Source organism: Pantherophis guttatus, chromosome 3, assembly GCF_059756535.1.
Source record: "Pantherophis guttatus breed Tessera chromosome 3, ASM5975653v1, whole genome shotgun sequence".
In the NCBI taxonomy this organism is placed as follows: domain Eukaryota; kingdom Metazoa; phylum Chordata; class Lepidosauria; order Squamata; family Colubridae; genus Pantherophis; species Pantherophis guttatus.
The window spans coordinates 92316924-92339785 of NC_142065.1; the positions used below are offsets into that span (position 1 = coordinate 92316924).

The following is a 22862-nucleotide window of genomic DNA, read 5'->3' on the forward strand; positions in this document are numbered from 1 at the left end:
TACAGCTTATTAAAAGCACAAAGACAAACATCAATTAAAAATAATTAAAATTATTAAATAGTTTCAGTTCAAATTTAAAACCCCCAAAATTTAAAACACCTAATTTAAAATCATTACATTGATAGCCCGGCCTGGCGGAACAGCAAGGTCTTGAGGGCACACCGAGGTCGGAGATGTTAGGCATTTCCGGGGGCAGTTCATTCCACAGGGCAGGGACTCCCACAAATTATTATGTAATTTGTATTACATAATACAAATTAGAAATATGAAACAATAAAATAGTATCAGTGTATATTTGCATAAATAAATATTGAAAAAAATGAAAATGATAGAGTAATATAAATATTCAGGATCAGGTAGTAGATTTGCTCGTTGTTTGCGAGACTTTTATAAGCAAACTGCGTTAATGAAAGAACATACAATTAAAACCATTAATGGTATGTATGTATGTATGTATTTGCCCTGTGTTAACAGATATGGTGCTAATCTTGAAGGCAATTATATATGAATAAGGAGAAAAGAGACCTTTGTGAAGAAACGGGACGCCTTTATTAATGTTCGTAAAAGACCCCGAAAGGTAAACGCGCTTGCCAATTTACTCGGAAAAATGAGGTTAGAGCAGTCTCGCGTTGACCTCCGGGGAGTACATACTCAACGCGCGTTAAGAACTATGGAGAAAAAGGCAGAAGGGAACGAGGCTGAAAAATTCCTTTTGTTTCATAGATGATGAACCAGATTTTCCTTGAGAATTCCTACACGGAACGCCCAGATCTCCCTTCGACAGTAGGGCGCTACTCGAGGCACACCAACCGAGAGAAACACACACAAACACACACACCCATACGCAGACACACATGCACACTCAAGACACTCCCTCCAATGAACCCTGAACAGAAGCCGACCCTCTCTCTCTTTTTCCAAAGATTGGAAACATTCCTGGAGAACGCGAAGCGGGGCAGGGGCCGGCGGGCACGTGATAGGACGTTAAGCGTCTTCAGACAGATTGTGTCTTGCCTTTCCCACACAATATGTGCGTGCGCGCGCCAAGAGCGCGCTTGTACCGTTGGGGCGGGAGCGCCCGGAGCGGGCAGGCAGGCAGGCAGGCGGGCAGGGAGGGGGAGCGGCAGAGTCGGAGGGCGGCGGCTCGGCTTTCAATCCCCACCCACTTCTCTCCGTCCGGGAATGACTTCACGCTCGCTGCCTTTCGCTCCGCTAATGCACGGCAGAAGCTTAACCGTCCGTCTTAGGCTCGGCTCTCCAACGTTGGCTCAGTTTTTTTTTTTTAAACTCCACTCTCCGGATGAAGAAGGCGAGGATGCCCAAGTTGGGGTTTCCACGGCCAATGGAAGGGAGGGGAGCTGTGTGTGGGGGGGGCCTCGACGCGCCTCACGTGATCGTGCAACCGCCCCCCCCCCACCCTCTACTACCACCACCACCCGGTCTTCTTTTTTCACACGGGCAAGTATTTAGTTCCCCGATTCGGACCAGCCGGACTGAGCGGTGGCCGCGGGACAGGCGAAGGTGCCCGCCGACTTGACCCAGACTTTTTCTCCCTCCCGCCCCTCTCTCCGTTTTCTTCCTTGCGACGCGCGTCCGCCCGCCTTCCTGCCACCCCGCCGGGAGGCCTTCTTCCCGGGACTGCATCAGCAAAGTGGGATTCTGCATCTTTGGTATTCTTCTCACACCGACACCTTTAACTCCCGACGCCCGAGTGACTTTGCTCCGCCGCAGTTGGGGAACGGTGAGTCCCCCGGACTTTTTTGAGTTTTTCTTTTCCCGTTTTGTGGTCTCGAGCATGTGTCAAAAGCCAACCTTTTCTTTTCCCTTTGGCAGGTCCTTCCCTTCCCTTCCCCTCCCCTCCCCTCCCCTCCAGGACTCGTGCAGGTTGTGGACATCCTTTCCAAGGAGGGTAGTTATTATCGAGGTCTTTGCACGAGTATTTTCCCCGGCGGTTTCAATTACATGCCCACTTCTTTTCTTTAAAAAAAAAAAAAAAAGTGTGGCGAGTTTTCTCCTCTGGACGGTGCGACAGAGCGAAAAGCTGTTTCTTTCATAAGACAGGTTTCTGCTTTGTTTGATTAAAAAGAAGAAGACGGGAGAAGTGGAGGAAAGAAAAAGGGAGGGAGTTCCCTCCTTGCCCAGAAGAGTTCGATTAAATATATATATATATATATATTAACTGTCTCTTGATAATGGTAAATGCATAAGCTATAGGAGGAGTGTGAGGAATAAAGGGAAAGTTTGCCAAGTCAGCTGGCAAAGGCGTGCCACACTTAACGGACATTTGACAGTTATTATAATTAGCTGTGAGGCATGTGGGGGGATGATAGCTAACATACACACTTTGGGACAAATTGCTCATAGATCCTAGAAAACATTCACAAAAATAGTTCCTCTTTTTTTTTTCTTGAGTGCCAGAATTGCTGTGTGTAAAAATCCCCTTCTCTCCCCCCTCCATGACTGCATAAATAATGTTTTTAAGTATGGATAAATTCAAGCTTAGTAGAGACTGACTTATATTTTTTAATGCGTCTGACTTTAATTTATAATTTGCTTAAATTCCTAATTGTTTTCAAGGAAGAGGTGTAAAATTCTTCCTTGCAAAAGATTCAAAGTATGGAGCGGGGAGAGAAAGACATTCATACGGATCAGTCCTGATGCTTTCACATACATGAACAGGAGATTTATGAGTTCTCAAGCAGAAGCAACAGACAAAGCACAGGGTGTTTTCCTCTTCCTGCTCCTTCTTTTCTTCTTCCCTAGAAATGAAATGAAATTCCAGAATCTTTGAGTAGAATAATGCACTTTGATTATGTTTTCATATTTTAAAAGTAATTCACATAAGGCAGTAAAAAAGTATTTTTTTAAAAAAACAAAGCAATCTATTATGAGAAAGTTGCATTCTGAAACTAGCTTCACAGGGGAGTGGTTTGGGATGGGGGGGGTGAGGCGGGAGGGCAAGGACAATAGAAATTGGATTCATATTCAGACCAAGCAAGCAGCATCTCCATGAACGTGCAAGTTAAGGGAAAAACAGCAAGAACAAACACAGAACTGCTATTTGGTTTTCCTTAAACAAAATCCAACCACTCCCCTTAAAATATGAATAACAACAAATCCGGGTTTGTGTGTGAGAGGCAGACTCCAGACGTTCCTAATTACAGCTTGAAATAAAGTCTTTGTGGGAAGAGCTTTTGCTTGCTATGGTTTTCAGAACACCGAACCCAAGAAATACATTTAAAAAAAAAGGAAGATTCAGCATCACATCATCTCATAGCTTTCTTTTTTTTAAAGCCACACTTCTCCCCCCCCCCTTCTTTGTCTGCCGTACTGTTATCTACACCTCCCCCAACCACCGCCCACTGTGAGCTAAGACACCTGAAGGCCAGACATAATGATCAACAGAGCGCTTTACTCCAGCCTGTCTGGATTCCAGCCAGGTTGCCCTCCCCCCTGCAATTCTCCAGTCGAGGAGCCTGCACGCAATGCACGCCAAGCTTATTCTTCAACAGCCTGCAGAAGAAGGGTAGGAGTCTTGCCCATACTGTGGCAAGACCAAACCAAACAATATCCCCTTTCTCTACTGGTCAAGGATCAGTTTTAGCACATGAATTTTTTTTTCTCCCACATACATTTGAAAGTAGCTCCCCTGCACGCACCCACATATGGTCTGTGACTAGTGCTCTTATCCCATTCCATCTTTGAATGCTTACAGTCTGATTTAGTTTTGGTGTGCTTTACAGTACACATACCATCATATTTTTGTGAGAGGGTGTTAACAGAAAATATGTGCACCATATTGAAAAAATATGCATATGTGTTTTTCAAATGTTATATTCTATTAGAATATTAGAATATTTTAGACAAAATGTCTGGATAATTTAGGAACATATTTTTCAACATAGTTGCAAGAAGTTTGAAGTCAGCTGATATTTTCATTGCTGGATTGTGTCTGAAAAAAAATACTGCTTGGCTACATGCCAACAATTTCATGAAATTTGTGGCAAAATGCTTACGCTTCTTTTTTCTTAAAATGAAATTGTATTTAATAATTGGATGCGGATGGATTTAACTGTGTACACCCTAATCAAGCATTCTTGAAAGTAATTCCTGCAGTGTAATAGCGCTTCTCTTTGATAAAAGTCCAGAACATTCAAAGGCAAAAAATATGCACAGCAGTTTATTTTGGCTAAAATTGTCATCTAATTTTGACTGATTCAAAGAAGAATTTACAGGGTCCTATGCAAACAAAATAAATACCTGTGGCAATGTTTCAGGAAGTTAACAGTGTTTACTAAGACTCAAAAATATTTCAGGAAGTTTTACATTCCTCTAAGTAGCCAAATTTCAAGAGATATCAAAAGATTGAAACATATTTAAACATATAGTGACATTTGTTGGAGAAAGGTGTTAGAACTAAGAATAACATATTTCTCATTCAAAGCCACTTTTCTACAATATGCAAAAAAGCATAATCATTAAATAGGTACTATAGTATAAAATAGATAGGTAGATATATCTACCCCTTATAATGCATTTATAGCAAAATTTTGCTATAGAATGAGAAATGGGTACAACAAAAGAAAATGCCTCCCCCAATCAAAATAGTTTTTTAAAGAGTTACAGATTTGATCATTATGCTATGTATTCTAATTTATTCATTATCTTTTTGTGGGATTTGTTTTTGATACAGCCTGATTAAATGTAATTAATTTGTAACATTGTAACATAAGTAAAGGTAATTTTCTAAATAATACTCTGGCAAACTTACATTTACTAATATACAAAATGCTAGCGTGCAACAAACATTTCCTGTATATGTCTCACCAAAGTAGAGGATTAATGTTGTTGCTCTGTATTGTAATCTATGTAGCCGTGTTAGTCAGTTGCTAAAAAAGAAATCCTGTGGTGCCTTCAAGTCTACCTGATTTCTTAAGGTGTGTAAGATTTTGCGAGCTGGAGTCCAGTTTTGCACATGTCTGAAATTTATTTTTAAAAGAAAAAGTTTAGAACCTCTTTACTAATGGTAAACACATTAAAGCAGGTGATGGCGGGGAATTATTCCAGTGCAGTTGCTCACCGTATAAAACTCTTAAGGCTATTCATGGGAATTTAATCACACTGGCATTATTGATTTCAAAGAAAATAGTAACTTCTACTTTTGTTTTCATTATTATTGATTTAGGTTAATTACCACTTAGCACCCTTCAATTGCTTTTTTGTTGAAAAACCTGTAAGAAGTTAAGATGAACATCCTTTCTTTCAATAAAATACATACATATATACATATACATATAAAATACATACAAATACATACAAAGTACATATTCCATACCAAGTAAATATGATTCATGTTAATTAGAAACTGGCTTAAAAATCTACCTGTAGTGAGACTTTCACTACTAGATTTCTGTGGGTAAAAAAATAATTGAAGTATTTTAAGTAAACCACTGATCTGAAAAAGTAAAAAGTAAATGATCCTGTAACTAGTTTTTAGATAATAATCCTAAAATAGGAAACAAAGCACAAAGTACAACTAATTACTAATCTGTAATTAGATCACAAATAGAACATATGTCAGCCAATAAGATTTAATAGGAGCAAACATCTGCATGTGCTAATAGGTATAGATAATACCATATGAATCCTTATGCACCTTGGAAAAACAGATATATCTATTTCACATAGCAGTGGATGTTGGACTTGAGAGCTATCAATTCTGATACATTATCTACAAGCAGATTTTGACATGCATAGTACAGGTGTATATGAAATTCTCAGTCATGCAGGTCATGGTTGTCCCAAAGATGCTTTTTTAAAAGGCAATCGGACTTTGTTTTTTCTTTGAAGACTGCAAGGAATTCAAATCCTTTCATCTTCTACCATTCAGTCAGAACTGAAGAAAGGTCTTGGATGAGAAGCGAAACGTCTTCAAAGAAAAAACAAAGTCCAGTTGCCTTTTTAAAAAGCATCATTAGTACAGGTGTATACAATTTTACCTAGTCCCACTACTCTGTCCTCTACAGAGCTATTCCTTGTAGATATGCACATGTACGAAGTATATTATTTCTGTATTTGCAGTTATGATTTGAAAAGATTTTACTGAGATTATTCTGAAAGCAAATAACAAATGCACTTGAGCAAATCAATATTAAAATCATTTTCCGTTAAGTATTGCTGTATTGCTGTAATATATGTATTAATGTTGGGTACCTTAATACAGTTATCAAATATCAAATAACGGTACTTGTATTTAGTATAAATGTCTGTTGCTTTCATTCATTTTCTGTCTTTTTAAAAAAGTAATCATTCAGTCAATAGATTTGACTACACATTCAGTCAATAGATTTGAATACACCTTTATACATTCATTTAATCTAAGCTTTATTATTTTATTTTTTTTTAAAAATTCCACATTTCTAAGACATATTAAGACTCAGAAAAACTTTTTTGGGTTTCTGCTATTCTGGTACAAAATCTGGGAATGTAGAATACCAAGGCAATTAGTTAGGCAATTTTCTACTTCTCAGTTTGAAAATATATTTCTGTCATCTGCAAAACGACACTGTACTAATAGGATATACCCTATTGTATATCTGCACATGGTGCCATATCTTCCTAATGTATCAACTTCTGTTTTTCTTTGTTAGAATCAAATCAGCAAGCTTGCTTCCTGTATGGACAGACATTGGTATTTTTAGCAATAGCGTCATCAAGTGTTGAGCATTTGTAAACAGTTATAATTTTGGTGCCCACCAGTTATGTGGAGATACTTTCAAGGAATTGAGGTTGCAATTTCAATGCTGCCTTGGAATTCTGTGAGTTGTAATTCCGACACAGCTGGAGATTATCAGGCTGACAAAAGCTACAATAACCATGCACTAGAAATTGAAGATGAATGTAGCCTTCATATATGGTATCTTTATCGATAAATATTTCTGCTACTGACATTAAAAACATGGACAATTATGCCAGCTGATGTACCAAAGTTCTAACTGCATAATCTGAATCAACTCTCAAATTTCACAGTGGTATAAATTTGGTAACCATTACAAAGGTAGATATTTTTCTTTCTCTGTTTCCTTTTCCAATCTGTAGATTTCTGGCTATAGTCTACTACATTATAGCCATCAGAATTCCACCTTGGTTAGAATAGTGTAAACTCTATCTGTTCATCACTACATGAAAAGAAGACCGAAAAAAAAGCCCAAGTTAGATGTTGCTAGAATTTTTGAATGGTGACAATATTCAATTATACATGCTAGTGAGGCCATCTCCTCTATCTAATGCTGCCATCGCCATTTGCGAATGGAGATTAGAAATCTGCTTTTATCTCTTATTTGAGGTAGCTATTATCATCCTTAAATAAATCCAGAAACTGGATCTTGGCTACCTTTCATTAATTACCTGGAATAAAAATTACAGATATAGGAAATATTTTTTCTTTCGTTCAATTGTGCCAGCTTCTGGGAGACTGCCTAGACAAGCTGCTGCAGTTTTGTAGGTAAGGTTTTTCAGAAGTGGTTTGGTATTGCCTTCTTCCTAGAGAGAAAGTGACTAACTGCTTTTGTGCCTGGGTGAGTGGCTGGGTGAACTAGAATTCCCGGTCTCCCAGTTTCTAACCTTATGCCTTAACTACACCAAATTGGTTCTCAGGAAATAAATGAATTGTAAAGGTACTTCTCTTCTGTGGTATGTTAGCAAGCAAACACAAAGCACATAATTGGAAAGGTAATTTCAGCAAGATTTAGGGTCTCAGTTGTTGTTTGAGAGGAGCTGTGAACTTGTCCTCCTGTAACCGATGGTGATTAGAATGCTGATTGATTTCTTGACCCTCCTCCACATACAAGGTTAAGAGTTAATAATCTGCAAAACTGTAAGTACTTTGATTTGGCAAACTGGTGTGAAAGAAAATCTTTATAATATGGCTTTGGTAACTGTACTCAACTGTTCTGTGCCATACTGTGATTGCTAACCATAATGAGTAAACTACATGAAATGTTCAGCTGCATATTATTTGTCTTTTGAAAAGATGTTGGGCTAAGACCATGGCAATTTAGATTCAAATATCAGTTATGGAATCTCTGGGTGACTTTGGAGCCATCATTTTCTCTTAGCTCAACATATTTCACAGGGTTATGTGCTGTTTTGAGCTCCTCAAGAAAAGCCATCTAATGAAAAAAAAATCCACATTTTTAAAATGCTTATTTTATGTATTTCAGTCTGTATGCGTCTTCTCTCCATCATGCTACTGAGCAGTTAACAGAGGTTAAAAAAATACAACTCAAATTATTGCAAACACATCACATTGGAGGCAGCTAATAATGAAAACTTTAAAGATAGACTAATAGAGCAGCTTGGCCCGCATAGAGGTTACAGCTGGAGTGAAAGAGCAGCAGAATTGGTGAGTGAAGAGGTTAGTGAATCTTCTAAGATTTTTAGTTAAAATATGTAACACTTTCAAGGAAAAGACATGGTTGCAATTACCAGGAGCAAGTTTGACTTGGGAGCATCTTTACTTTTTATCTTTTGATATCTTTTATTTCCCATTTGCCCATATCATGTTTGAAAAAAGTCATATTTTTAGTTGAACATCAGTGCACTTCATCCAGGAGTTTGCCTCTTTAGGCACAATCTACTTTGCTCAGTTTTGTATAACTGCAACAGCAACAACTAGGGGAAAAGGTTGCGCAACATTGACAGATATGAACACACATTGTACTCCCCTTTTTTGGAAGAGTTCATACTGTCAAACAGTAGTCTTGTCACATATCAGCTTTGTCCATCACTGCATTTACACTGTACTCGTAATTTCTTCTTCTAGCATTGTTGTTCTTCAATAAATCCTGTGTTTATACAGTGGTTAAAAAATGGACAAGGGAGGATTATAGAGACATATAAATTGCTGGGTCCTGGGATCAAAAAAACAATTGCATTTATCTTTTTCTGAAAGTAAATTAAGCACTGACATATAGGGATAAAAGTACAAACTTGCTTTGCAAAGAAAGAGTGGTGATTCAGTAGGAAGGCAAACTGATTCACACATCTCCTGGGAATATATAGAAAATATGTTTGTGAGTTTAGATGCTAGAGAGAAATGAAACTCTAGTATCATGTGGACTGTTGCTTCTTAGAATGCCTTGATATCTGTTGTACGATGATTTATCCAAATCAGTTTTCATGTTTTCAATGAGGAAGACTTACTTGTTAAAAGTGATTAGGCCAAGAAGTTGTCCTTACAACTATGGGTAGAAATACCTCTGCAATTTTAGGAGGTTCAAAGGTCTGTCCAGACTGCCCCCATCTTTATATGCAAAATGCAATTCTAGTTCAGCAAGTATGAAGTGAACTTGTCTTAAGCAGCTATAGAAAGAAAATGATCCCCACAATGCGTTCGGTAAGGTTAAAAAAATGCTGAGGAGAACCTGAATGTATACATATTTCTCTCTGGTTCTTTGTTAGCTATTTCAAAAGGAGGGCGAAGAGGACTGTGTCTGAGTTCAGTGACATTTCTATATGGTAGAGCTGAAGCAGATGGCCACGTGCTCTTTTCTTATTTAGATGAGAGTTTTCCTTTCAATAACATCTTTCTTCTGACCTGCTTAAAAATTCCAGCGAATGAAATCAGCACAGGATTTTCAATGCTAATTGACCATGTGCAGAGGAAGGGTTAGTGGAGAAATCAGTAGGGCCATTGTGAGATACACTACATCAATCTCGCCTTTGTCTTGCATACTTGGTAGCTAGAGCTGAAATAATTAGGAATATTTTGTTTTTATGAGTTTCATTAGAATTGCCCTAATGTATGGGGGTGGGGATAGTAGTAAGTGGGTAAAATTCTTTTTCTATCAGATGGCGTCCATTTGAGTACCATCTAGGTATAAGTGCGTTGCTCTTTCTCTATATCAGTTTCACATTATTCCATTTCATCATGTGTCTACAGATTTGTGACTTTTTAATCCATATCCCACCAAAGTAATCATCTAAACGACAGAAACTGCATTTTTATCAAAATACATATTTCCTATATGTGTCTTAATATCTATATTTAGCAAGACTTGAATTGGGAAACTGAAAATGTGCAGGCTGGTAGATAATTTAAGTTTCCAGCTGCACATTTTATTGAGTGGTGTGAATCAGGTTTATTTCTATCAGAATTCACTAGGATCTTATTCTGTGAGTATTCTTGGTTTATCTCAAACTCAGCTTCATTTAGTGCTTATTCTAAATGGATTAGAAAAACAACGGGCATTATGATGAAATGAGTCAGTATATTACAAGAATGCTCAATTCTTTGACTATTAACTAAAGAGGGTTTATGACCAGCAAACATTACTGAGAGGCAATTTACAAACATAAAGGTATGTTAAATACCTTCAATAGAAACATACAATCAATTCAGCTGTGCTGAATACTAAAGTATAGGTACCTTCTAGATGTCACATACATCTATAAGATTCAGATGATGATATTCTTAAATAGTTTGTAACACATGGCAGCCACTTCAAAATTGAATGAGGTTAGACTTTATTATGATGTCATTCTCGTCATATGCTTTATACTAATCATTTATACACTGCTGAAATTGTTGTTAAATCATGCCCAGATTGTAATATTTCTATTGCCTTTACAAACTACAGGTAGTTCATTTACAAACAGTTCATTTAGTGACCACTCAAAGTTAACAGCGTCACTGAAAAAAGTGACATGACCATTTTTTTTACACTTACAACCATTGCAGCATCCCCATGGTCATGTGATCAAAATTCAGATGCTTGGCAACAGTCATATTTATGATGTGCAAGGGTCACATGATCACCTTTTGTGATCTTTTGGCAAGCAAAATGAATGGGGAAGCCAGATGCACTTAACAACCATGTTACTAATTTAACAACTGCAGTGATTCACTTAACAACTGTGACAAGAAAGGTTGTAAAACAGCAAAATTCACTAAACAACTGTCTTGCTTGGCAACAGAAATTTTGGGCTCATTCATTCATTAGCAGCAGTAATGTCTATGGCGGGTGTGAGCAACCTGTGGCCCTAGAGCTGCATGCAGCTCTTTCGTCCCCCTGCTGTGGCTCGTTGTCAACTGGCTGGCCCCGCCTCTCGTCCTCCCCTCCCAGTTACTCCTTGCGTAGCCTGAGAAGGTAAGGGCAATGGCGGGGATGGAGACTCGCTCTGAATGAGAGGGAAGCGCCCCTGTACTTGCCTCTCATCTCACGGAGGCTTCTTCTTAGTGCTGTGTGCACCTTGGTCACTTTGGGAGATGCGTGACTTGCTCTCCGCTCTGAGATGCTGGCCTGGGCTGGCTGCGGCCAATACTCTGCAACATAATGGGCTTCAGGAGGAGGAGGGGATGCAATTTACAACGCAGTCGGCAAGTACAGGGGCGCTTCCCTCTTGTTTGGAGCGAGTCTCCATCCCCGCCGTTGCCCATACCTTCTCAGGCTACGCAAGGAATGACTGGGAGGGCGAGGGATGGAGCCAGCTGACAGGGAGCTACAGCAGGGGGACGAAAGAGCTTTGTTTATCTGGGAACCTAAAATAACTTTTGATTTAAATCATATGGTAAAAAGCACCCAAAGAAGAAGAAAGAACATCAGCAAAAAAACAAACAAACCCAACCCTCGTCTGTTTTTGGAAATGGTTCAAGAGGGAACACACACACACATAAGAGAGTGGGGGGGAGGGGAAGAGAGAGAAGGGGAGAAGAGAGAGATGAGAGAGAGAAAAGGGGAGAAAAAGAAAGAAGTGAGAAAATGATGGAGGGAGCGAATGAGAGGAAAAAGAAACAAATGAGAGAGAAGGGGAGAAAGAGAAATAAGAGAGGGAAAAGAGGGAAACAAATGAGAGAGAAAAGGGGGAGAGAAAGAAAGGAAAGAAAGGGGGAGAGGGAGAGGAAAAAGAAAAACAAATGAAAGGGAGAGAAATGAGAAAAAAGGGGAGAAAAAGAAAAATGAGAAAATGATGGAGAGTATGAGAGAGAGAGGAAAAAAAACATGAGGGAGAGAAGGGAGAGAGAGAGAGAAAAGAACTGGAGGGAGAGAAAGAGGGAAAAGGGAAACATGAGAAAGAAGGGAAGAGAAAGAAAAGAAAGGAAGGAAGGAAGGGAGAGGGAGAGGAAAAAGAAAAACAGAAGAGAGAGAGGGAGAGAGAGAGAGAGACCCATTTTCCACAGAAAACACGGCGCCACAAAACCCGGGTAGGTGTGGCTGGGGCAGGGCGTGACTGGGTAGGCGTGACATTGAGTTGGCCATGCCCACCCAGGTTTTGTGTCTCCCAGTGTTTTGTTTTTTGTGGGTCCAAATGGTTCTTTGAGTGTTTAAGGTTGCAGACCCCTGGTCTATGGAGACTCTCAGTCATCCACGTCATGATTGTCCCAAAGGTGCTTTTTCAAGAGGCAACTGGACTTTCTTGTTTTTCACCCATTTGCAGTACTCAGGTGACCCTGAGCTGACACAGAAAAACTCCAAGTGGGCTCAACGACTCTCTTAAAGAATGCAAATGACCAGATGTCTGCAAGGACTATAAATCCTTCCATTCCCCACCATCCAGTCAGAGCTGAAGAAGCTTCTTGGATGAGAAGTCTTCAAAGAAAAAACAGAAAGTCCAGTTGCATCTTGAATGTCCTTTGGGACATCAGCAGTAATCAGCACCACACTTGTAAACATTTAAATGCACACACACACACGCACACAGTATGTTGATTACATATATGTGTGTGTGTATATGTATGTATATGCAATAGCTTGTGGTTTGTCATCTTAGAAATACATATTTCTAAGAATTTCTTAATAAACTTGTAACCCAATGGCAGAAACTTGTTCATTGGAAGCTTATCAAGACCATCTCAATTACAATGACAGTTATAGTGAATGAGTTTCTTGAAAATTCAACACATCCATCATTTCAGTCTTTCTCTGAGATTGTTGCCACAGGAGAGTTTTACATTGTGTACCTGGTTATGCACACACATCATATTTGACATTTGTTGGCTATAGTTGTTTTGATAAAGTACTTGTAAACTGTTTCACATGTAACCTATACTTGTATAATCCATATCACTTTCCCTTTGTCCCCCACTCCGCCTCACTCTATTTTAAATCCTACATTAGTCTAGCCACTATGCATCTGTTGAAGTGAGATGCAGTTTGTGCCTTTTAATAAAATTTGTTAGTTGAAAAAATGCTCCAAGACTACTGATTTTTTTATCACCATAGTCTAATACAGATTTCTTTCTACGATCTCTAGTTGTACCCATAATCTGAATTCCTATAGTCTTCTTCTGAGGGAGTGGGTGATACTTTTATACCTTTTAAAAATCATGTTAAGGCTATATTATGGATTACACTACAGTTTTTTCTTGCCTCAAAATGTCAAGTATCTGGGAAATGGATTTTAACCACAGTAATAAGACTTTGTCTGGAACCACAAAAGGGGACTTGAGTTCTGCACATGGCTCTATGGTATTCTTGACCTATTAAAAGTTTACATTAAAAATAGCCTAGTACATTTAGTCAGAGGAGAATCATGATACGTTGGTAGTACTATAGAGTTTGAAGAGGATTCTCTTATGTCTTATGCAACATTAAAAGGCAAACTGTAGCACGTCTCTTTGTTTGCATGCTACCTCAGTTGTCATCCTTAAAAATAGTGCTTTTGTACTGAATATAGAATATAACATTCTATATTTGTATCTATATTTGTTCTTATTTGTATCTTTTGTGGTTTTCTTTCTGTAAACATTATTTTTCTTTAACAAATGGAATAGGCAAGCATTGTGTATTTCTTACATGTTTGAGATTTGATAATGGTATGTAAACAGAATACCTAGGGTGTCAGCCACTCTTTTTTATTTTTGTTTTTATGTGCAGTTAGAAGAGATGGAGGAGAAATTCAGTTTGCTGCTTCTGTACTGGTTTTCTTACTCCAGAGCAGCATCCCTGCCCAAGCTATTTGGTTTGTTACAAAGTGGTGATGGGATTTCCCAGGTTTATAGTCTTGGAAGATTTCATCCTTTCATCCTTGATCCAGTTGGTGTAGAGCAGGGGGGTCAAACTGGCGGCCCATGGGCCGGATGTGTCACATGCAGGGAAAAACATTGTTATACATCATGTGATGGCAACGTAATGCCGTGAGTTTGACACCCATGGTGTAGAGTAAGGAAAATGTCCTTGATTGACAGAGAGAAGCCAGATTTGTTACCATAGTGACTGGAGGAAGCAGTAATTTACAAGAGTGATTTCAACCCCACTGTGTAGACCAAACTAAGAAATCAACTCCACAGGAAGTTAACACTACTTTTATTGATATTAATTATAGTAACAGAATCTTGAAAATCTGATTGTCCTTTACTACACCTCTCTCCATTCATGTGAATTAATGAGCTGCTTTTGTCTATCTTAAGCCATGTTTTTTTCCCTTGCTTCATTGGTAACATATCTGGCCTATATATGTCAAGATCAAACTTTTCTATTCTCTATGGTTAGGTTTCAGAGTGTACTTGGTAGAATTCTTGAGAATCTAGTATATAGTTTGGCCAAGGCCTTAGTCACAACTTGAAAGAGAAAATGGCAACAACTTTAAGCCAGATTGTGACTGTGTGACTTCTCTCTCTACTCATAAATTCCTATAGCTCCTCAGTCTACACAAAGACTCTGGGGGGTGAAGCATAAGAAAGGTTTAGACTGATGCTGAAGAAAAAAGAACAAATATCACCAGACATGGGAATCTTTGTAAGAGACTTTATCAGTACAATAAGAGCAGCAAGGGAATTATTTTCTGCTCTTACTGCATTCATTGATTTCTGTCCAATGACCCTTTTTAAGATGACTTGGTTCTTGCTGGAAGATCACCTGCAAGACTGCTTTGAGGATTTTTTTTATGACATATGTCAAATAAAATCACTGGGGTGCAATCAGAATTGGATTTTAGTTATATAGATTCTGCAGAGTTGGCTAGGCAAGATCTGACACGGTTATCTGGGAAGAATTTTATCTTGTTGGCTCCAAAGAATTGGTCCTCTTCTGTCTCAAGCCATTGCTGGGCCTAACAGTGCTTAATAATTATTTGGTTGTCTACAACCTTCTTTTCTTGGGAAAAATTGTTGAAAAGGTGGTCAAGCTACATTTCCAAAGGATCTTGGATGAAGTGGTTTATCTTGATCCTTATCAGTCATATTTCAGCCCTAGTCCCACTATGAGGATGACGTTGGCTGCTCTTGTTGGTGAGCTGTTTTGGGACTGAGATGGAAGGAGTACATCTGTCCTGGCCTTTCCTGATCTGTGGGAAAACGTCATCCAATTTTACATTCAATTTAAATGAAAATACCATTGAAGTTCTGTCTCTGTATTTGGATGAGGTGGTATCTGGATGGAACATAGGTTTGGACTCAGTTCTTGTAAGACTGAGTGACTGTGAACTGTTGCACTACCTGAATCCACAGAGTTTCCTTCTTTTGCTCTAGATGGGGTAGAACTGCCCCAAACAGACCTGATACACAATTTGGAGCCCTCCATGGCTTCTTGTTTAAAAAACATGTGCCACCTATAGCTCAGAGAGCCTTCACACAGTTTAACCTATTTGTGCCTGTCCAGTATCAGGAGCTCCTTGTTACATGCCTTGTCACATGCAGTTCAGTTAATGCAGTGTGCTCTAAAAGGGTATGTTCTTGATGACCACAGAAGCTTTATCTAGTACAGCATGGAGCTCCATGGTTAGTTATGATCCTCTGAATGCCCATATAAACACTTCTGTTTTGTGATCTGTGCTGATTCCAGTTTGCATCTTGGTAATCTATGTAAATAGATAAATTAATTGGCTAATTCATTTCAAATATCTATAGTAAGAACAGAAAAGAGAGATCCAGCCCATGGCCCCTACTTTGTGGAGTGCTCTAGGATTCAGTTTTGTCTCCTCCTATTTAACATCTACTTGAGGTGGTCCAACAGTTTGGGATAGTCAGGGTGGATAAAAATCAATGATTTTTTAAAAAAATAAATAAAAAAAATCAGATTTTTTTTAATTTAAATCGGATTTTTTTGATATTTATCAAATTTATTTTAATAAAAAACTTTTGGGGTAAAAATCTATCGTAAGAATTTTCTGCTTAAGATTTAGTTTATTCAGCATGAAATGGAGCTTAGTTATGTAGCATGAGGCTGTATATTCTGCAACACTGGGACTATCGGTGAGTCAACAGTGGGTCAAAGGAGTAGCAGAGATGACAGTTGCTCTTTAAAAATTATGATTTAAATCGAGTTGATTTAAATCAAGCCTTTTTACTAGTGATTTAAATCATGATTTAAATTGTGATTTAAATCAACTCGATTTAAATCAAATCCACTCTGGGGATAGTATTGATATGCTGTGTATATTCAGCTTTATATCTCCACTTCTGTCTGCTGAATGATGCTGTGGGCATCCCGTCCCAATGACTGGAGGCTATGTTTTGATGGAGAGAAATGGGCTTCAACTCAATCCAAGCAAGACTGAATGGCTTTGACTATTTGGGCCTTCCTGTAGCAAGGGTTTTTCACAACTAGTCTTGGGTGGATTGACACTGCCCAGAAGGAACTGGTGTGCAGTCTGGAAGTCCTCTTTGACTCCTGTCTCCTAGAAGAGTAGGTGATGCTGTGGCCAGGTTGTGCATCAATTGTGCTTGTTCTGCATCGACAGGCTTTATTCATAGTCATGCATACCCTTGTAGCTTCTCGTCTGGATTACTGCAACACATTCTAAATGGAGCTGCACTTGAAGAGCATTCAGAAACTTCATGTAGTACAGAAAGCAACTGTATGGTTAATAAAGGATATGAGATATTCAACACATGCTACCTGAGCTGCATTGGCTGCCAGTGTGCTTCCAGGTGCAATTTAAGGTGTTGTTTATCATCTTCATGGCTTGGGGATAGGTTGCCTAAGAAACCATCTTCTCCCAGTCGTTTCTACCTGTCCAACTTAGTTTGGCAGGTTGGGCATGTTACTGCCCTGTCAGCCAAGGAAAGTTGCTTGGAGGAAACCAGGAAACATGCCTTTTCTGTTATCCTATCCTCTGGAACATTTTCCCCTCAGAGATCACAATGACCCTGACCCTGTTGGCCTTTAGTAAGGCCATGAAAACTTGATTGTGTGCCTAGGCCTGGCGCTCAATTGTGTTAAGGATCCTGTTTCTTGGCAGTATTAAGATCCATGATAATAGTTCTACTCACAGCCATATATATTTATATTGTTATATTATATATATTTATATTGTTTTAATTATTTTAAATTTGTTTTTACATTTTATGATGTACACTGCCCAGAGTCATTTATTGAATTGGGCACCTATAGAAATAAATGAGTAAAACTAAATAAAAATAAGCGTACATGCTTAACAATTTAAACTGAATAAACTTTGGGGGTGGGGGAATAAAAAAATGAGAACTGAACACAAATTTGGTAGATTTCCTTTCCCTAGTTTAGGAAAGAACATCTAGAAAGTACTCAAGATAGAAAATTCTGAGTTTATGAAATAACAAAGATTCTACAGAAGCATCTGCAGACAGTGAAAAAGAATTTAAAAAAATACAATATGATTAAAATGATGTTGAGGCCCCAATAAAACTGGCATCAACCAGTTAATCATACCAAGCCAATGCCTAGACAGAAAACTCTATTTCCATTGTTTTTCTGAAGGCCATCAAAAATCAGGACCATCTGGATTTTGAAACCTTAAGGCAGGTTCCATGATGGAGAAGGCACTCTTCCGAGATCCCACCAGGGGATACTGTTTTACTGAGGAAACTCAGAATATGTCCACTCTGCCAGCTCTATTGGGATGGGGATAGGGGGTCCTGCAAACAACCTGACCACAAGCAATGTAGGGCTTTAAGGTATGAACAGCAGCAAACTGAATTGCAACTAGAAGCCTACTTGGGAATCAGAGTAGCTCACATAGCAGTAATGTTCCATTTGTGTACTGTGAAGCACTTGCTATTACCCGTGGCAGTACATTCTGAAATAGCTACATCTTTTGAATGCTCTTCCAGGGCAGTCCCATGTAGAGTGTATTGCAATACACAGCCCTCCTTGTATATGGACTATCGCAATTAATAACCGTTCACAAATACAACAGTATTAAGTGGTAATAAAAAGTTCATTTCCCAACTAATGTATCCATTTATGACCAGATTTCCGGCATCTGACAAGTCTTCAGTATAAAACTGATTAAGGCCTGGTTAGTTTTAGGCAGCGGTGCAGCCAGCTGGAGGGTTCCAATCAAATAATTAAAATCACAGAGCTAAGCTTATTAACTTGTGGTTAGCACTTTTAGGGAAGCATTGCACTGTAAAGAAAAGTAACTCAGGAAGCAATAGCTTGTTAAGCAATCTCTCAGTCTTTCGAGAGAGCAAAAAAAGGGAAAAATCAGTCAGACACAGGACACTGAACAAGATAACTTTATCTGAATGAAAGGGTAGCAACCTATGATCTTCATTTACTTAGGGACCATTTTGCATAGTGACAAAGTCATTGGAACAGTATGTGGTTGCTAAATGAGGAGAGGATGTAGCTTAATTGGGAGGTGACTAAGGCATAAGTGACCATGAGTAGTGCGTCTCAATCTTGGAAAGAGTGCAAACAAGATATATTTGTGTAAAAGCTCTCCTAGCCACAGCTGGTACCTACTCTTCAAGCAGGAGCTCTTTGTCCCAAAAAAACATTAGCTTGTATGCTAATTCTGGCTGTGTGAGCATAACATTAGGCAGCACTGAGGATGGCAGACCCCTAAGCATTTCTAAATTCCACAATTACTCAATCTTGTCAAGTTTCAACTGAAGCTAGCTCATCCAGACTCGTACTATCTCCAAGCACCAGTAAAGCACTTACACAGCATCAGTTGGACAGCCTGGGATGTACAATTGAGATCTACAACTGAGTATCATCAACATATTTATCATGCTTGACCCCATGTTGGCTGATGCCTAGTGATTTCATGTAGATGTTAAATAGAAGTGGTGAGAGAGTCAAGATCTATGTAAAACAACTCTGTCCTTCTATGAACACTGACTAAAATACCTGACCTTGGAAAAAGGAGGAAAATGTACCAGGTTTTCACTTGCAATCCTCTCAGCCAGCCCAGAAGGATACCAAATTTCATGGTATCAAAAACTGATGACTGTAGGGCCAGGACAGTGATGGCTAACCTTTTTGGCACCAAGCATATGTGCCTGCGCAACCCATAATGCAATGTGCACACAACTCCCCCTCATGTGTCACACCCCCATGCATGCACGTGTGACCCCCCCATGTGCACCCCGCGCCCATGCATGCTCATGCAACCTCTGTGTGTGCACATGACCCCCCCCGTGTGCACCCTGCCCCCCGTGCATGTACAGCAGAGACCCGAAAACCAGCTGCTAGAGCTGAGCTGGGGCGACAGTTCAGGTTAGTTAGTTTAATATATTTATATACCGCCCTTCTCCCGAGGGACTCAGGGCAGTGAACAGCCATGGTAAAAACAATATACAACAAAAATTAAAAGCTTATTAAAATAATTCAATCATTCGGCCAAATTTAAAATAATCCAACTAAAATCATTTTAAAATCCCTATCAAAACCCAATTTAAAAAACCTTTATCCTGTCAGACCAGCTTGCTGGAATAATAGGGTCTTCAGAGTGCGACGGAAGGTATGGAGGTCGGGGATCCTTTGTATATCCGGGGGCAGTTCATTCCATAGGGCCGGGGCCCCCACAGAGAAGACTCTCCCCCTGGGAGTCACCAGCCTACACTGATTGGCTGACGGCACCCTGAGGAGGCCCTCTCTGTGGGAGCATATTGGTCGGTGGGAGGCAATCGGTGGCAGAATGCGGTCCTGTAGGTAACCAGGTCCTAAGCCATGAAGCGCTTTAAAGGTGGTAACCAACACCTTGAAGCGCACCCGGAAGACCAGCGGGAGCCAGTGCAGCTCGCGCCAGATGGGTGTTACATGGGAGCAACGAGTCGCCCCCATTATTACTTGCGCGGCTGCATTCTGGACCAGCTGGAGCCTCCGGGTGCTCCTCAAGGGGAGCCCCATGTAGAGAGCATTACAATAGTCCAGCCGGAAAGTGACGAGGGCGTGAGTGACTGTGCACAGGGCGTCCCGATCCAGAAAGGGACGCAACTAGGAGATCAGGGCTCTCTGTGCCACCTGTGGCCCGCGTGCCATAGATTCGCCATCAAAGGGCTAGGATGAATACACCAAGCCGTCCCAGGCCTACCAGAGTTCATTCACATGCACAATCAATGCCATCTCAGACTGTATCCCAGCCTGAAACCTGTCTATAGAGGATCCAGACAATCAATGTAATAACTTCTATAGGAGTGGATTCCCTTTCAAGGGACAAGGACTTGCTCCTTCCTGCAAAGAAGTATCTACCACCACTTGAATCCATGTCATCTCCTTGGAGGCCTTGACCAACTAGGAAGGATATAGATCTAACATACAGATGGCGGAACTCAACAACCCAAGGAGTCTATCCAGTGGTGGGATTCAACTAATTTAACAACCGATTTGCCTAGGGTAGCTTGGCCGTCATGGGAGGTGTGGCCCATCCCCATCCTTCAGCTCCTCCGCGAGCCTCCCGTGACAGCCGACCTGACCTTGGGCAAACTGGCTGTTAAATTACCTCCCCTCCCCGCTATCAAAGTGGATCCTGGGAACTACGCTGCAATGAAGAAAGGATAAATGAAGTGGCTGGCACGAGGGAAGGAGGAGCAGGGAGAAGAAAGAGGGAAAGTGGCCTCCTTCCCTCGCACTGGCTCCTCCATTGCAGCACTATGCCCCGGAGCATCCCCATTCACGACCATCCATATGCCCTCGCTTCCCCCAAGCATTTCTTTGCCTATCTGATTTCCAGCTCCGTTGCATTTCTCCATCGTGTTTCTCACCACATTCTGTCTGCAATGCCCATGCCAGCTGCCCCTTCCTGGCCAGAGCTGGAATGCCGCCGTGTTTAAGTGCTGATAGATGCTGGCCTTCCCTCCGGTGGGCCTGGACAACTTCTGGAGAGAGACAGGCCCATTTCAGCACCAAGTGCCCAGATGTCCTCGCTTCCCCCAAGCATTTCTTTGCCTACCTGATTTCCAGCTCCGTTGTATTTCTCTGTCGCATTTCTTGCTGTTGTGTGCTATTGTGTCCCACAAGACATATAATAAAGAATTGCAATATTTAATTGTGAATCTTTTAACGGTGGCTAGAATTGTATTTGCTAAAAATTGGAAAGGAGAAAAGACACTTACTGATGAAGAAATTATTAAGAAAATGATGGATTGTGCTGAAATGAATAAATTGACATTTGAAATAAGAGAACAGGAAGATAAATAATATTATTTGATATGGGACTTATTTTATCAATGGATGGACAATAAGACATGGAGATAAATATATAATATGTGGATGTTGAGATAAATTAAGTGGAATATTTCTTATGAAAATAAGCTTTGGATGTATAGTGATTTTTTGAAGAAAAGAGGGAGCACAAAAGGATGCTAACCGATTGATACACTGTCTGTAATTATTTGGAATGATGATGTTTTTATGTTTTATTTTTGTTTTAAAATAAAATCTTTGTTAAAAAAAAAACTTCAATCAATCAATTCCAACATCGCAAGATCTTTTTTTTCAACGCGACCGAGTTGGAAATCAGGTAGCCAAAGAAATGCTTGGGGGAAGCAAGGGAAACTGGGTGCCGGGCACCGAAGCGGACCTATCTCTCTCCAGCAGCTGCCTAGGCCCAGCAGAGGGAAGTCTGGCATCTACCGGCACTTAAACGGGGCGGCATTCCAGCTCTGGCCAGGAAGGGGCAGCCGGTATGGGTGCTGCAGGCAGGACCCTCACTCGCTTCAGCACCCTCACCCTCACTCTGGCGTTCCACCGGGGCTTTGACCCTGGGCTGCCACCTTATGCACAGGCCCCACGGGCCTCTATAGTAGGGTAGAGAGATAAATTTCACCATCCTTAATTCCACAAGGTAGTACCTGTGCTGCTGATTCAAACAATTCTTTGTTTCCTTCCAGTGGTACTCTCGGCATGTCTTCCAATACCCAGCTTCAAATACCAAGGGACACTGCAGGATCCACATGAATGAATCTGAATAGGCTTGATTCAAGGCCACTGTCATTGCTCATTTTATGCAGCAATTAACGCCTTTGGCCAAACTGCAACACAGTTTCAGGAGCAATCCCAAATTCCCTCTGGGATTTACCAGGTCCATTAAGCTCCTGGGCAGACCGATCAAACAGGTCCCTCTTCCCTACAGTGGACAGCATTACAGAGAATTCTAAAGTCAACTGGGAGTGATCCATCTTTAACAAAGGCCTGGTGACAATGTCTCCCCCAACTCCCTCTGATATTAGAAGTTAGTATCATCCTATTTTTTCCCCTACTGTTTTGAAAATGCACATATACTTTTTCTGTAATTATTGCTTTATTGAGAAGGTCAAATTTATAACCCTAGTTAGTTCTCCTGCTATGCTTTCTACTAAATGTACATATGCTATGAGTCATGTTCTAGCAGCATCTTGCTAAATTCTTCTAACGCATGTACATGTGGTTCTGCCTTTAATGATAGCCAGAAATACACATAGGAAATACAGAATATGGCAGGTAATTTGCTTGCTGTAACTGTCATATGGAATATATCTTGCCAATTATAAAATGACTCTGCTGGCTTCCAGTCTTTTTTGGGCTCAATTCAGGCTGCTAAATTTAACCTTATTATATCTGGTTATTAAGATTGCCATTGGGAAGGTTTTTGTCAAATAAATTGATGTGAGGTGAAGAGGCAGTGATCCAGGAAAGATACTATTTTATTGTTTGAATCTGTTTCGCAACAAA

At 40.1% G+C, this 22862-nt stretch overlaps 1 protein-coding gene across 7 annotated transcripts in view; it reads left to right on the forward strand.

The window, feature by feature from the left end:
* The first annotated feature begins 1025 nt into the window (after positions 1-1025).
* The window catches only part of LOC132711353 (uncharacterized), a 120049-nt gene continuing 98212 nt past the window's right edge, over positions 1026-22862 (forward strand). For 6 of the 7 annotated variants that reach the window (XR_009622178.2, XR_015733163.1, XR_015733164.1 and 3 more), the window contains exon 1: positions 1026-1741. The gene's annotated coding sequence lies outside the window, so the exon portion shown is untranslated. The remainder of the gene's footprint in view (positions 1742-22862) is intronic. The other variant, XM_087890045.1, reaches the window with a different exon arrangement.